Below are 15100 nucleotides of genomic sequence, written 5' to 3' on the forward strand. Positions count from 1 at the left end.
CCCCACTTGTCAAATTTCTCGAAAGTAACTTAAGGCTGCAAAGGCATTTCATCTCTTAGAGTAGGCCTTCCCATCCTTTTGCATCGATCACACTGACTAGTATATCTTTTCACATCGTGATGAAGAGTGGCCTAATAATAGCCTGCGTGTAACACTTTGAATGATGTCCACTTTGCTGCAAAGTGACCTCCACAAGGCCCATCATGACAGGTCAGAAGGATGTTAAAGACTTCCTCCTCCCTGAGATACCTTCTCATGATTTGATCTAGATCAAGTTTGAAGAGATTGCCCTCAATCCAAGTGAAGGGGGCACTCTTCCTTACTATCTTTCTTTTGTCTTTGGAGGACAAGTTCGGTGGGAACTGTGCAGATACCAAATAGTTTTCTATATCAACAAACCATGGAGAGAGAACTGAAATAGAAAATATGTGCTCATCTGGTAACTGGTCATCAACCATACCTTCTTCACCTGCAGGCAAATTTAATCTGGACAAAAATTCTACAACAACATTTTCCTTACTAGACTTATCAACAATAGTTAGATAAAATTGCTGTAATAGAAGTAAACATTTTATAATCCGAGCATTCGCATCTGGTTTATTCGTTAAATATTTGATTGTAGCATGGTCAGTATGTGCAAATGTTTGATAGCCTATAATATAATTCCTAAATTTGTTCAATGAATGCACAACATCTATGAGTTCCTTTTCAGTCACTATGTAGTTCAGTTCAGCCTTTGACAGATTCTTACAAATAAAGTAGATAACATAAGGCAATTTTTCATCTATCTGACCTAGGGTTGCTGCAATGGCTTTGTGTGAGTCATCAGCATGAATATGAAAAGGAAGGACCCAATTTGGGCCTCAGAGAATCAGTGCAGTGGTTAACTTGTTCTTTAGGGTGTCTAAGGCCTCTTGATAGCCTTTTTACCATATAAAATCAAAGTCCTTGGCCACCAAATAAAGGAGAGGACAACTTGCTGAAGTCCTTTATGAACCTTTAGTAGTATCTAGCTAACCCTAGGAAACTTTTGAAATCTCTCTTCTTTTGAGGAGGTAGGACCCTTTGGATGATAGCTATTTTGTTTGGGTCCACCTGCAATCCTTGCTGAGATATTGAATGACCTAGCATGGTCCCTGTTGGGCCTCCAAAATGTCTTCAAAATGACATCCACTTTTACCTTTATCGCCCCCATTTCACTCACATATTGCAACTCCATAACCATATAATCTTTCATTAGCCACCATTTTCATAAATATATGGGTTAGGATCCTTAGTTACCAAATTTATTTATTTTATGTGTTTAAAGTGAATTTATGATTAAAAACTACGAAATTAACATGGTTTCATGTAACTATATATGTGGCCTGAGTTTCGTGACATGTGTAGGTCATTTGGAAGCTTCCAAGGCACCCTTATGTGGCCTCCAATGCTCAAATTCGAATTCCCTTCAAAGGAGATTTGGATAAAGGTAAAAGAAGGATATGTGTCCTATTTGGATTGTAACTCTATGAGGTGTCTTATCATTTCTTATTTGGATTAGAACTCTATAAAACACTTAGGGGATATGTGTCTCATTATGAGCTATTTGGTTGTAACTATATGAGATTTTAGTGGATCCTCATTAAGTAGGGTAGCTTCTTATGTTTTTGTATAAATAGGAGAGCCTTCTCCTTTGAAAGGCATGTGTAAACTTGGAGAAATGCTCATGTTTTTAATAGAGAATTTGGAGCTTATAATTGGAGATTTTAAGATTTAGTTTTGCTTGCATATGGAGCTTCTTCACTTTCCATCCTCATACACCATTGGAATGGCATCTAATGATTGTGAGATTTAATTGCTTTTATAGAATAATGTTCATTTGGTTTCTTAGTATTAGTTTTAGAATGATTGTGTAATATTTTCTTTTCTAAAAACATTTCAATATGGAAGATTTATGTATTTTCTAATTGGATTAAGTTTGAGGCAAGGGCTCATAGTTATTTAGTTTCCTTTCATGTTTTGTTATTTACATTCTTAGATCAAACTATCAATTCATTTTATAATTGAATAAAGGATTAGGCCAAGAAGGTGACTTCAAATTGGGTGATTGAATGTTCAACCTATGCAATCATTGAACTTTATTTTTTCATGCTTTTATATTTTCTTTTAAGATCCTCATTTAATTGCATTAACTGATATTCCTAAAGATCGTTATAAGAAATTGATTTAATCATATTTCAATATTGAATGGTTGAATATTTGATACATGCAATTACTGAGTTATTTTTTGCACACTTTACTTGCTTTTCTAGGACATTAGAAGTTAAAGTATAAATAGTTTCTTACACATCATCTCAACTAGGTAACACTTCATAATTGAATGCTAGAGTAACTATGCATAGATTAGTTGTTTTTTATTTCACAGGTTAGTTGAATTTCATTTTCATCATTTGATTTCATAGATTAGATGAACTGGTTTTCATTATTTTGTAGTTAGATTGATCTAAACTGAAAGACAATTTCTAGCACATACAGTGCACGCATGCTTCAAAAGTTTACGAAACCCCTGCGTTGACAAATTAAATGGCAGGCAATCACTTTGCCCCAACAGTCCCTACAGTCATCAAGAATTCACATTTTTCGGGACTGAGAGATAGGCTCATTTCAATTCATTTGTGCAGTACTTTGCCTAGGTTGGATAGAGCCTCTTGAAAATCACAACCATAAGGTGTAAAATCATCCATATAAATTTCTACTGCATCATAGACTAACTTGGCGAAAATACTCAAGACTTCTCTCTGGAAAGTGGCAGGATCATTTCATAGGCCAAAAGGAAGGACCCTATAGGAAAAAGTACCCCAAGGACAAGTGAAGGTGGTTTTATCCTGGTCTTCCGAGCTGATCTAGATTTGGTTTTACCCATTGAATCCATCTAGGAAAGAGAAAAACTTTTTCCCTACTAGGCCATCTAGCACTTAGTCAATGAAAGGTAGAGGAAAATGGTCCTTCTTTGTGGCTTTGTTCAACTCCCTGTAATCGACACAAATCCTCCACTTACCATTTTTCTTTGGAACTAACACCAAAGGAGAGACCCAGTCACTATTGGAGATCGGTTAAATGAATCCTACATCTAGCAGTTTTTGCAGATCTTCTTTGACTGTATCTTTAAGAGCTAGATTCATCCTCCTTTGGGGTTGACGCACTGGCTTGCAACCTTCTTTGATGTATATGTGGTGAGTACACACTAAGGGGTGCATTCCCTTAATTTCTTTGTAACTCCAAGGGAAGGCATCTAGATGTTCCTTTAGCATGTTGCATAACTTCTCTTCTTGGAGAGCAGAAAGAGATGAATTGATTTTCAAGGTTCTCTCTGAGCCGAATTCTGTGGTTTTGACATGGAGGGGGTTCGAATCGGGCAAGCATAGGTCAATTGGATGATTGTTCTAGGTTTCCTTTACTACATCTTCTAAGGGAAACGTATTGGGAGTTGGACTTTGGAGTAGGTGTTCAATCAAATCATCTTCATCCTGCTATCCTCCTCCCATGGTTGTTTCTAAAGTATAAAGTTAGGTCGAATAAACTTCATCTTCTTCCTCCTCCTCGAGCCATAAAGGTAAATCATGCTCTAGAGAGGGATGACTAGGAGGGTATAGGACTAACTACTTGGACATATTCCCATTCTTGATGGTCATATTCCCAACTTTGCAGTTGGTGTCAGCATCGACAGTGTCCAAACAGGGTCTCCCAAGGATGAGAGGGTAACCAGTAAGCTTAGCCTTACGCTGGAGAACTAGGAAATCTGTAGGGTAATCCCAAGTGTCAATGGAGAACATCACTTCCTCCACAATCCCCTCAAGGTTCACTATGGAGTGGTCTGCAAGTTGCAGAACCATTGTTGTCTTCTGCAATGAACCTTGGAGCTTGAGCTTGAGCATGGTGTCTGTTGGGCCTAGGAATTATCCTTAAAGTACATTTTCTCACCTCTATTCCACCACCATATCACCACATCAGCTTCAATTTCATCATTATATGGGTTACATTTGTGTTTTCCAAAAAATTATTAATTCTTAGTATTTTTAAGAGAATTTATGGCTAAACTTTAGAAAATAATCTCCATATACTTATACCTAACAATTAGAATGAGTTTGTTGACATGTGTAGGTACAAATGAAGCTTCCAAGGCATCTTTATGTGGCACTCTATGTTCAAATTCGAATTTGAGGAGATCATAGACCTCATGGAGAAGATCATGGACCTCATGGAGGAGATCATGAAGGATAGGGTTAAATATCACCATTGGTTGAGAAATATGAAGGTCAAAGGAGGGAATAGTGGATTTACATTTATGAGTTTGTTATCATAGCTTTTGTATAAATAGGAGTATTATCTCCCTCATTTGTAATCTTCATTTTGTTATCTTAATTTTTAGAATTTAGAAACTTAGTCCTTCATTTGTAATTTAAGATTTTAGAATCATTGTAATGTAGATTTTAGGACCTCTTGGAATGTAGAACTTGGAGCTTGTAATTGCAATTTGCAATTGATGATAAATAAAGTGGATTGGATTTTCTTCTACATTTGACTTCTTTCTAGGTGTGCTTTTGGAGCTATGGAAGGCCCCCATTGCCTCACTTGCATGCTCGTTTTGTTTTGGTAAACTTTCATTTTATGTTTGTTTGTGAACTTAATTAGATTAAATTATTGGTTCAAATGTTTGAAATATTAATGAATGACCTTTCGTAAGAAAGTATTAATGTTTCTTTCAATGAATATGATTTGTTATTTAATGTTTGATTTAATTAGTTTAAGTTTCTTATTCATATGCTTGAGATATGAATGAATAGTCTCTTGTAAGAGAGATTTAATATTTCATGCAATCAATCAGAATTGGGTTTAAGTGCTTTAATTTCATTAGTTTAAATAGTTTGTTGATTAAGATGATTAGAAATATTAATGAACATTCTCCTGTAAGGGAGCTTTAATATTTCTTACACTTGTCACAATGTCTTTAGATTTCATTTTGATTAAATGACTAAATAGGTGTTGGAGATCCCAATGGGAGACCACCTGTAAGGGAGCTTTGGCATTTCTTCACCTAGCTTATTTTAGTTTGTCTCTAAGTCCATATATATTGGATGATCCTTGAAGTTTACTTACCCAGATTGATAGTAAATAAAACTCTAATTTGCACCCACATTTTAGACCAAATAGTGTCTTTGGTCATCACATTAATGGCAGCCCCAAGATTGATCAAAGTGTGTGGGACAATGGTGCCATTGATGTGCACATATACTACAAGGCTTCCAGGGTCCAAATACTTTGGATAGATTACCTGCCCTAGCATTAAGTCGTACAACTGCCCAATGACATTAATGGTAGGGGCATCTCTTCTTCACCTCCATGGATCATAGAAAATTTTAGGGGCGAATGTTCGCCCTTTGGCGAAATTAAGGGGTTTTAAATTTTTAGTGGGCGAATATTTTGTATCATAGTACATTTTTACAAATCACCTCAAATAGCCCACCTTATTTTAAGGGAGAGGGTAAAAAAGGTAAATTTAGCCCTTGAAATTAGGAGTTACAACCTTCCATTCGCTCATTTTCAAGAATAGGTTTTATTTAAGTGAATACATTCGCCCATTTTCAAGAATAGGTTTTATTTAAGTGAATACATTCGCCCATTTTCAAGAATAGGTTTTATTTAAGAGAATCCTATGGGCCAATTGCCATATTTATAAAAGAGGTATGGTAAATTAATAAAAATATAAATAAATGAGAGGTATGGTAAATAAATAAAACATTTTTTATATTTACTCCATAAGTCACATTATATACATGCAAGGGTGTAAACAAATAAAAATATAAGTAAAGTGGAGGTATGGTAAATAAATAAAACATCTTTTTATACTTACTCAAAAGGTATGGTAAATAAATAAAAATATAAATAAACTAGACGTATGGTAAATAAATAAAACCTCTTTTTATATTTAGTCCATAACCCTCATTCTATTTATGAAGGCTCAAGGAAGAGGTTTTATCTAAGTGAATCCTATGGGCCAAATACCATATTTGTAAAAGAGGTATGGTAAATTAATAAAAATATAAATAAACAAGAGGTATGGTAAACAAATAAAACATTTTTTTATATTTACTCCATAAGTCACCTTATATTTAAGAACACTCAAAAAATGCGTTATATTTAGGTGAAACTTATGGGCAAAATACTATGGGACAAATACCATGGACTAGATTGTTATTAATCATGAAAAAAACATTATTAACCCTAATATTAGTATTAATAAAAATAAAAATGGCACATGGTATTGACCCATGGCATTCACCAAAATGGCACATGGTATTCACCCATGGTATTCACCTAGAATGTAGCCTATTTAAATGGGGGAATTAAACCAGCATAGATCCATCTTTACTCTGGATCTACTAACCCCTGAGAGGTATCAAATATTGTGATATGCAAACTAGCATAGAGTGAAAAAATATTTGATCCCTCTCAGGGCTTGGTGGATCAAGAGTAAAAATGGATGTTGTAATTTAATGTATGTTAAACATTTTAGCTTGGTTAAAATAAAAATCAACTATTAATTTTATTAATTTTTATAAATTACTAATAGTAATCTTTAAGCTTCAGGTTTATGATAACCCGTGGTATTGACCCATGGTAATACCAAGATCTTACAAGATTTTATAATTGAGTAAAATATTCGCCATGCCTCGTGAGAGATTTGCCAAAAAATTATATATACATATTATCTTATTGATAAAAGTGCCTTCCATTTTTCCTATATACCATGGAGATTCGCCCATTTATTATACATATAAATTTAGGGGGGGTTCTTAAAATTTTCCCTGCCATGGATGCTTGAAGCACTTCTCCTTAATCGATTTATTGTAAATAGGAACATATTTTATTTCTTGGAGAAGTGGAATCTTTAACACACAAATTTTTCAATTCTCTAAGAGGTTTAGTCTCTTCTGGGGTAGGCTAGAGTGGTTGGGTTAATCTTTTAGGAAAGGATAGACTTATTTTAATAATTTTTTCCTCTCTTTCTTCCTCAACCTCCCTAGGTGGAGGTGGAGGTTGGTTATCTGGGAGAACTCTCCCAAATCTCAGGTTAATCTCCTGGATTTCCACAACATAAGCTGGATATGATGTCACTCGAATGTATACTTATTGAGCCTGTCTGTTGTTCAGGTTCGCATTTGGCTGGGAAGGCATTTGAGGTTGCTTGGGTGGAGCAGAGTGTAACAGTTGTTGTTGGGTAGGTGGTGGAGGAAATAAGGCTGGAACATTGTTGTATTGGGGCCTACACCCCTTGGGTGGTGCATTCCATTGAGGTTGTGGTAGAGTATATGGTTGAAATGACTGGCCGGTTGGCTGGGAGTGATACTAAGATGCAAAGGACCAAGGAGGAGGTGTAGACCAGGAAGGATGAGAAGGGGGTCCCAAAGAAGGTATGGATGTGGTCTAGTTGGGGTTATAATATGCATGGGATGACCCCTGCATGCCCTGCTGGTATGGTCTAGGCTAATGAGGTCTCCTTTGGTTTATGTAGTAGAGCTGCTCAGTGACCCCTTCAGCTCCTTGATATACAAATTTGAGTCCAGGTAAAGAAGGGAACTGGTCTGTGGAGTAGTGTTCTTCACAGACTGAGCAAATTTCAATATAATTCAATGGACATTCATTCCTAGGGTGCCTCCTGGTGCATCTAGGACAGAAAATGGCCAAGGCTCTCTCTGCATCCTCTTGCTTTCTCTTAATATGTATAATGTCCATTTGTAAGGCAAGGGTTTGCAACATCTCACTCTTGAAATCTTCCAGCATGTTTCCAATTTCACCTTTGATGGATGAGTTGGAAGAGGATGTACTGACCATAGGTTGACTACCCCTACCCTAGAATGATTTCTAAAGACAGTCTTGATATCCTCATAGGGTAATTGGTAGATATCTCCTCCTACTAACAAGTGTAGGGTATCTAGAAGATATTCCCTTACTCCCTAAGTAGGACCAGCTTTAGTGACTCAGGGTCAAGTGTGCACCTAGCCTTCTTGTAACTAAGCTGAAATCTTTCTTCATAATCCTCTAGGGATTCATCATTGCCTATGGTCATCCTAAATTTTTCTCTTTAGTATCCTTTGACCTATAGTAGCCTTCATAGTTGTTGCTAAAGGCTTGCTGCATTTGAGCCCAAGTTGTGATGATATCCCCAGGTAAACCCATGAACCAGCGTAATGATGCATCCTTGAGGGTAGATGGAAATAGCTTTAACTTCTGCTCATCATCTGTATAGTCATAGGTTTGGCATATAACAACAAACTCAAGTGGGAAAGTGTCAAGATATTTTGTGTTCAAGCCATGGAAATGAGGTAGGGCAGAGAGGCTTATATTTTTCATCTTAGTATCCCCATTAGTTTCCCAGATGGGGAAGGAACCCTCAACTGTCTCTCTATTCCCTCTGTCTTTTTTGTTTTCAGCCATTGGTTCAGTAGGAATGGGTTCTTCTTCTTCTTCTTCCTCTTCTTCCCCTATAGGTCCTTCAAATATGTCAAGTTTCTCACTTAAGGGTTCTTCTAGTTCATAGCCACCAAACAAGAGGGAAGGTTGGTTGTTTGATGTAGTGTGGGTATTTAGCAAAAATTTCCCTAAGTTATCCCTATTCCTATGAGGCATGAAAGGAAATGTTTTTGGTTTCGTTTTGTGTTTTTTTCAAACTTGGAAATTAATTTGCAGAATTGAAATTGTTGATTAAATGAAAACTACTAATTGAATGAAAAAAGTACTTGCTGAATTGAAATCTTTCTTGTAAAATGGAAAGGTAAGCAGAAAATGTAGAATGAAAAAGGAAGTAGCTAAATTACTTTTGCAGAAATAAAATAATGGAAGAATATTAGAGACAAGAAATAGAAGAAAGACGCAGTAATCACATATTATTCAGACACCTCCCCAAAAACAACACCAAAAAGTGATGAGCGCTAGTATTCTAGCAAGAATGCTGCAACTCCTGGGCTACCAGCTTTACTTTATCAACCCGGGGTTCATACAAACTTGGATGTGACATTGTTGTATACACAAGTAAAAGTGATGGTTCTACCTTTTGTCACTGTTCAGCTAGCGAGAGACTACTGGGGTTTTCAAGCTAGACTTCTATGGAGTTAGAAGAAGCTTGGTTTCTTGATGGAAGAAAGGGAAATCTATTCTAAGGGAGAGCTACTCTACTGCATTAATGAAAAAGACCGAAATTCAATGCTAAATCAAAGCATTTCCTAATTGGCTGCCAAGAAACTATGCTTTGCAATAATGCAAAATTAACGTGAACCAAATGCTAATATCTAATCATGGAAGTAACAACATCAAACATCACTAATGTGCAAGTAAAGGGACTAAAATAAATTTGTTTTTGTCTTTTCATGCAAAATCAAGTATGCAAACTAATTTCTTTTGTTGATGTGCCAAGTGAATTAAGGATGTTGGAGGATGGCTGGAAGGGTTAGGAGATGGTTGGATGGTGTGGGAGACCCTTGGGTGACCTTTGGTGGCTTCCTAAAGGTTTTCCCTCAATTCAGCATCAAAACAGGCCATTACAAGAAAACCTACAGGATGTACTAGAAACCTACAGGATTCCCTGTAAACCTATAGGATACAGTCGAGAGCAAAATGGAAGGTGTTTGAGGTGATGGAAGGCTTAGGGAAAGTGGTAGATGGGTGGAATGAGGTGAGAAAAGGTTTAGGATCACTCAGAAGTCAACAACAAGGATAGAATATGGTTGGATTCGCTCAATGTGCTTGGAAGAATTTTTATGTAAAATGAAGAAAACTAGTGAAGGAAATGGTGAAAACAAGGAATTACTATGGTGGATGAAGTGGAAGGTGGTTGCTAGCTACGAAGTCTTTGTCTACTCCTGAAGCACCTGCTCTACATAAAACATGTATAATTTCCAAAAAGCTATGTAAACAAGAAGCATTCTCATAAGCTAGAAAAGAAGAATTAATGAGCTAACTGCCTATATTATGCATGAGGAAAGTTGCTAAAAGGAATGAAAGCATGGATGATATCTACTGCAAGAATGAAGATAGAAGAGATGGCAATGAAATTCTACTTTTCAGAACTGATCAAATGCTAACTTAAATACAGTAAACTCTAAAGCTCATACAAGAAATCAAAATCTATGTTTTTGGGGCTGCATAAGGGTCCCTTCCTCAAATCATGATCCCAAAGGGAGGAAATGAGGCCAATACACATAATCACAACCTTGTGGTGCTTCTTTTATCCCTGCTAACCTGCTACTGAAGTAAGGCACAAATGGAAGAAAACTAATAAACAACCAATCCAATCTACACTACTTGCCATGAAAATACATCTAAAGGAAAATTAACAATGAAGCTATGAGACTAATATAAACAAACAGATACAAGAAAGAGGAGCCTTGGCTGCTAGGGTTGGTCCCTAACCCAAGAGCTTTAGCCCTCTAAGTTAACTCAGTGGTGGCTCAAAACAAAACTCATTCTTATTACCAAAACGGAAAATTACATCAATAAAACTTCCACAAGTCTGGAGCTTGAAAATAACTTAGAGTTTTACAACAAAAATTCAAATCCTAATGAGGCTTTAGGCCTCTCTACGTATATAGCTAAATTCCTCAACGAATTCGTTAAAATTAGGGAGGCTCATCTCCCAAACTCAAGATAAACTAGCTCTTTTTCTCTCACTTGCTCGGCTGCCTTCTAATCCTCATGACTTGGTTGCTTGCATTCCAAGCTAGTGTGATAAATGGAGGAACATTTGAATGGGGGAGAAGTAAATGAGGAGGATTTACCTCCTACAATCCCTCTCCCTTGTCCCATTCAAGTTTTAACCTTAGTCTTTGCCAAAATTCATTGATTTTCTCCTTCAATCCTGCATTCAATTCATATTAGTTCACTAGGCATAATATCCAAATATAACTCATCTCATAAACAAAATATAATAAAAAACATGTAATAAGTTGTGAGAAAAGTTGGTTTGAATAAGATAGGAGGTGAATTAAGCCCCATATAATTACCCCATGATGAGGCTCATTACCTGATGCAGTGCCTCATCAATGCTTTCAAATCTGTCTTCAAAAGTGAAGGTTATCAAGAAGCCTTCCCTTAAGATATCCCACTTTGCGGTGCCATGGTGAAGCTATATTTCCAGGTACCAATTAATAAGGATTATATAAGAGTGTGATAGAATAAGTGCACCCACTCTTGTTACAGTTCTGTTCCATATACTTTAGTCCACTTTGCTAAGTGACCACATGAATCATTCCTCCAATCATGTTTCTCAGTTAACCACAATTTAGGATGACCAAATTGCATCCTCATCATCCTCCTGTAATCGTGGCATTCATCAAAGCTGTCCTTGTGCATACACCACCATCGAGCGGGTGTAGTGCACAGTGCCAAATCCAAGGCCCAAAAATGATGATCCTTTGGGAATTCTCTTTCAAAAGCATCCAAAAACTTATCTACATTGGTTAAACCATCGTAATAAGTAAATTTATTACCTCTAAGGACACACAGCGTAGTGATTTAGTCATCATATTGTAGCATAGTGTAAATACTTCATGCAGCCTATTCTGCCAATGCTCCAATTTTTCATCTGAGTTTAAGGTACAGGAGCTCTCGCTGTCCCATGCAATCTATCCATCAGCTATTGGATTAACCTAGTCTTGGTCTCAAGCTATTATTTTATAGATCTGATCCAAGTCATCATCACTTTCCTCATAGTCATGGACCAGTTTAGTATAGCGCAATCCATTTGCAGGGTCCAATGGTACTACAACGCGGAGTGATTTCCTTTCAATCGACATTGTTTGCTCCTTAAAATTGATGACCCCATTCATGTCGATAGCCCAATCAATTCCCATGAGTGCAAGGTATGGATTGTTTTCATCAACAATCTCTATCACTGCAAAATTGGTCAGCACACTCGCACCTTCTATATCTATGGTTACTCCATGCAATCATCCAATAGGGATAATATTTTGTCGGTTCGCATCCTTAATTGAATCAGAGACCACTACAGTTCAGGTCTCCCCATTCTCTCCCATGTCTGTTTATGAAAAACATTCGCACAGATCCCAGATCAAAAATAACATGGTCCATCTCATAGTCTCTTATTTGCGTGGTGAGCCTCATCTCATGCCTTATCCTTGTCTTATGTTTGTCAATATTTCTTAGTATGTGGTGGCCTTCAAGAGCGTTTTCCTTACCAACACATTTGTTTATCAATTCTTGTATCCCTTTCACAGCCTTTCTATCATGCAATAGTTTCATACAAGTCTCTAGGAAGGTGGTAAGCATAAAGGGCTCAACCTCTGTAGGTGTGCCAATTGCTGGCAGTTTGTCCTGACTTCCTGAGGCAGAGGCCCTAGTGAAGCTTTTCTTCACCTCCATAAATGTTTCCTTTGCATGCCCGAGATCAAACTCAACCTCCTTTTCTAAGGCCTTGCGGACCCACCTGCTTTCTTCAGGTTGTTTTCCTTTATCATCACCAGTCATTATTCTGCTTCACAACACAATATTCATATTTGGATCTTCCTTGCAGGGCTTGACCCTTATCATCTGTAAGTGTTGGGTAGGATGCTGAGGTTGCACCTTCTTCTCCTGCATCTTAGCTATCAACACAAGGCATTCTTCTATTTTATGGTCAAACTGAGTACAATATTGACATCACGGGCGTCTCTGACTCATACACTCCCATGCGTAGTTCCTTGGTGTTCTGCAATTATAGCAAATGACATGTCCGTGACCTCTACCAGGTCCTCCTCCTCCTCAACCTCATCCGCACCCCTAATATCCTCCACGCACTCCCTCATCTCCTTGATCTGGAGGCTAAGTTTTTGCTTGCATTCAATACATAGGTTTCCTCTCCATCATTAGTTCATAGCTACGGAAGTAGCACTCATCATGGCCCACCAATTTTCATAAATTTTTGAACAATTATTATGGTGTTTGAACAAATTTTTGCAACAAATGACAATTATTTGTTACATTTTTTCTAGCCACCTAACAAAGAATGCACCATAGCATAAGCCCCATACTTAGTCTTGCTGGAGCTTCCTACCTTAGGGGCATCGGCCCCCCCCGAGATATAATTTGCGAAGACAGGGAAAAGATCCTTATCATGCCCCTGGATCTTACACTTGAGGCACCAGACTTCTTCACGCACCTCTGTCTTGGCCTCCTTTTCTTTTTTCAAGTTATGCAATTCCAAACTGAGGTTCCGTAACTACGAGTGAATTAGTTGCACTCCCAAAGATGCATCCTGAATAGGTCTTTCATTCAATCTCATTGTGATTTCCAGAGCTTCTACCTGAGTTCCTATCTTTTGCTAAGATAAAGAAATCCTTCAGTGGGGTAGGAGCGCAGATATAAACCAATCACGGTGCTGACTATCTATTAGATTCATATTAGCTTCACAGACCCTACACTTTAGTCTTTGATCTAGCTCCCAGGGTGTTTCACTGGGCCTCATCATGATTTCCTGAAATCTAATTACTGATTGTGAGGCATACTTAGGCTTATCGAATTCCTTGTTCAAAGCAGTATGAGTATCTGCTAATGACGCCAATGGATTATAGGTGTAGTACTTAACATACCATGTCAGTGCACGATCCTATAGAGCAGTAACCATCTACGCCTTCTTTATATTATCATTCGTAATCTTTTGTGCTATCCACACAGCCATCGCAAAAAACCAAAACTGATTTGGATCCTCACTTCCTAAGCCCTTGAAAACTGACAACTTCATGGTATTTGACATGTTGAATGGTGGTAGTGGTGGTGGTGGTTTGAGTGACAGTGTATGTTGTGTGGGTGAAGGTGGAGGTGGCGTGGATGGTATCCATGGAAAACCCTGTCTTATCAACTAGACAACACTCTACAGTGAAGCCTGTGCCGCTCCCTCATCGTCACTCATAGGAGGTCAAATTAGTGGGCTATATTTAGGGCCTGTTCTTCCCCTATCTCTAAAGATCTTCCCACTTGGTGTAGATCCAAACATCAAGGCAGTGGCATAACCCGTTTCTCACACAACAACATCTTAATCCAAGTATTCAAAGATCTTAGGTACTTACCTCGCGGTCCCTTGAAGAATCGTTGCTCTACTTCACTATAACTGACTAAGGTGTCAACCATGAATTCTTTAACCCAATCAAGCCAATGGTTGACAGTGCACACAATATTATCTTTAGAGGCTTCCAACCTCCACACTAGTTCTGGAGTCCACACTATTGGATCATCAATCCTCCACCTTCCTTGGCCATCTGCCAATTTAGTTATCCGCTCGTATAGTTCAATCAGGAAGGTGCAGAAGAAAATTTCGTGTATCTCTCAATACACATATTTGTCCAACCACTATTCTTTTTTCAAGCACAGATTCCTATTTTCTCACGCCACGAATTTATGGGTCTTTCTATCCAACCACTTCTCAATTTCCTTCTTGGTTGGATTTCAACGATGCGACATCACACATCTCTTTATGCAGATCCCAGTCCCGACAAGGAACCATTTTTTGGCTTAGGGGGTCCTGATACAGGTTCAGAGTTAGTTTTGCCAAACAAATCCCTACACTACTGGCCCTTTCAGTATCAATCCGCGGTGCATAGACTGAAGTCTCACCCGAAGCAGTATGGGGGGGTTTTGGAACCAAGTTTCCATACCCAGATATCAGTATGATGTCCCTTTTCTATCCTAGCTCTTCCTTTGTGCAGATCTCTAAGCCCTTATGGCTTATCATTTTAACTTCCCTTAATCAGCCTCTAGACCTTCGCGAAGGTCTACGACTAGCTTTTGCAGACCCTGAACAAGCAAATTATCTACTTACACGCACCATAGATTCTCCTTAGATCAGTGTTTACTTAGATCTACCTAAGTGTTCAATAACTTTAACAGAAAGTGTTATGATCTTCACGTAATCACTTAACATTAATTGCATTCAGATAATAAGATGGATCAAGTAAATTCATGCATCAATACATCATTATTTCATAAAGACATTATTCATCATAGCATATATCGCATTCATATGAGACAAAAGTAAAGAGATAAAACACAGGAATTTCTTCAACAATCTTCT

This window comes from Pinus tabuliformis, chromosome 7, assembly GCF_031772625.1.
Source record: "Pinus tabuliformis cultivar Carrire ecotype Pingquan chromosome 7, CPIR1, whole genome shotgun sequence".
In the NCBI taxonomy this organism is placed as follows: Eukaryota; Viridiplantae; Streptophyta; class Pinopsida; order Pinales; family Pinaceae; genus Pinus; species Pinus tabuliformis.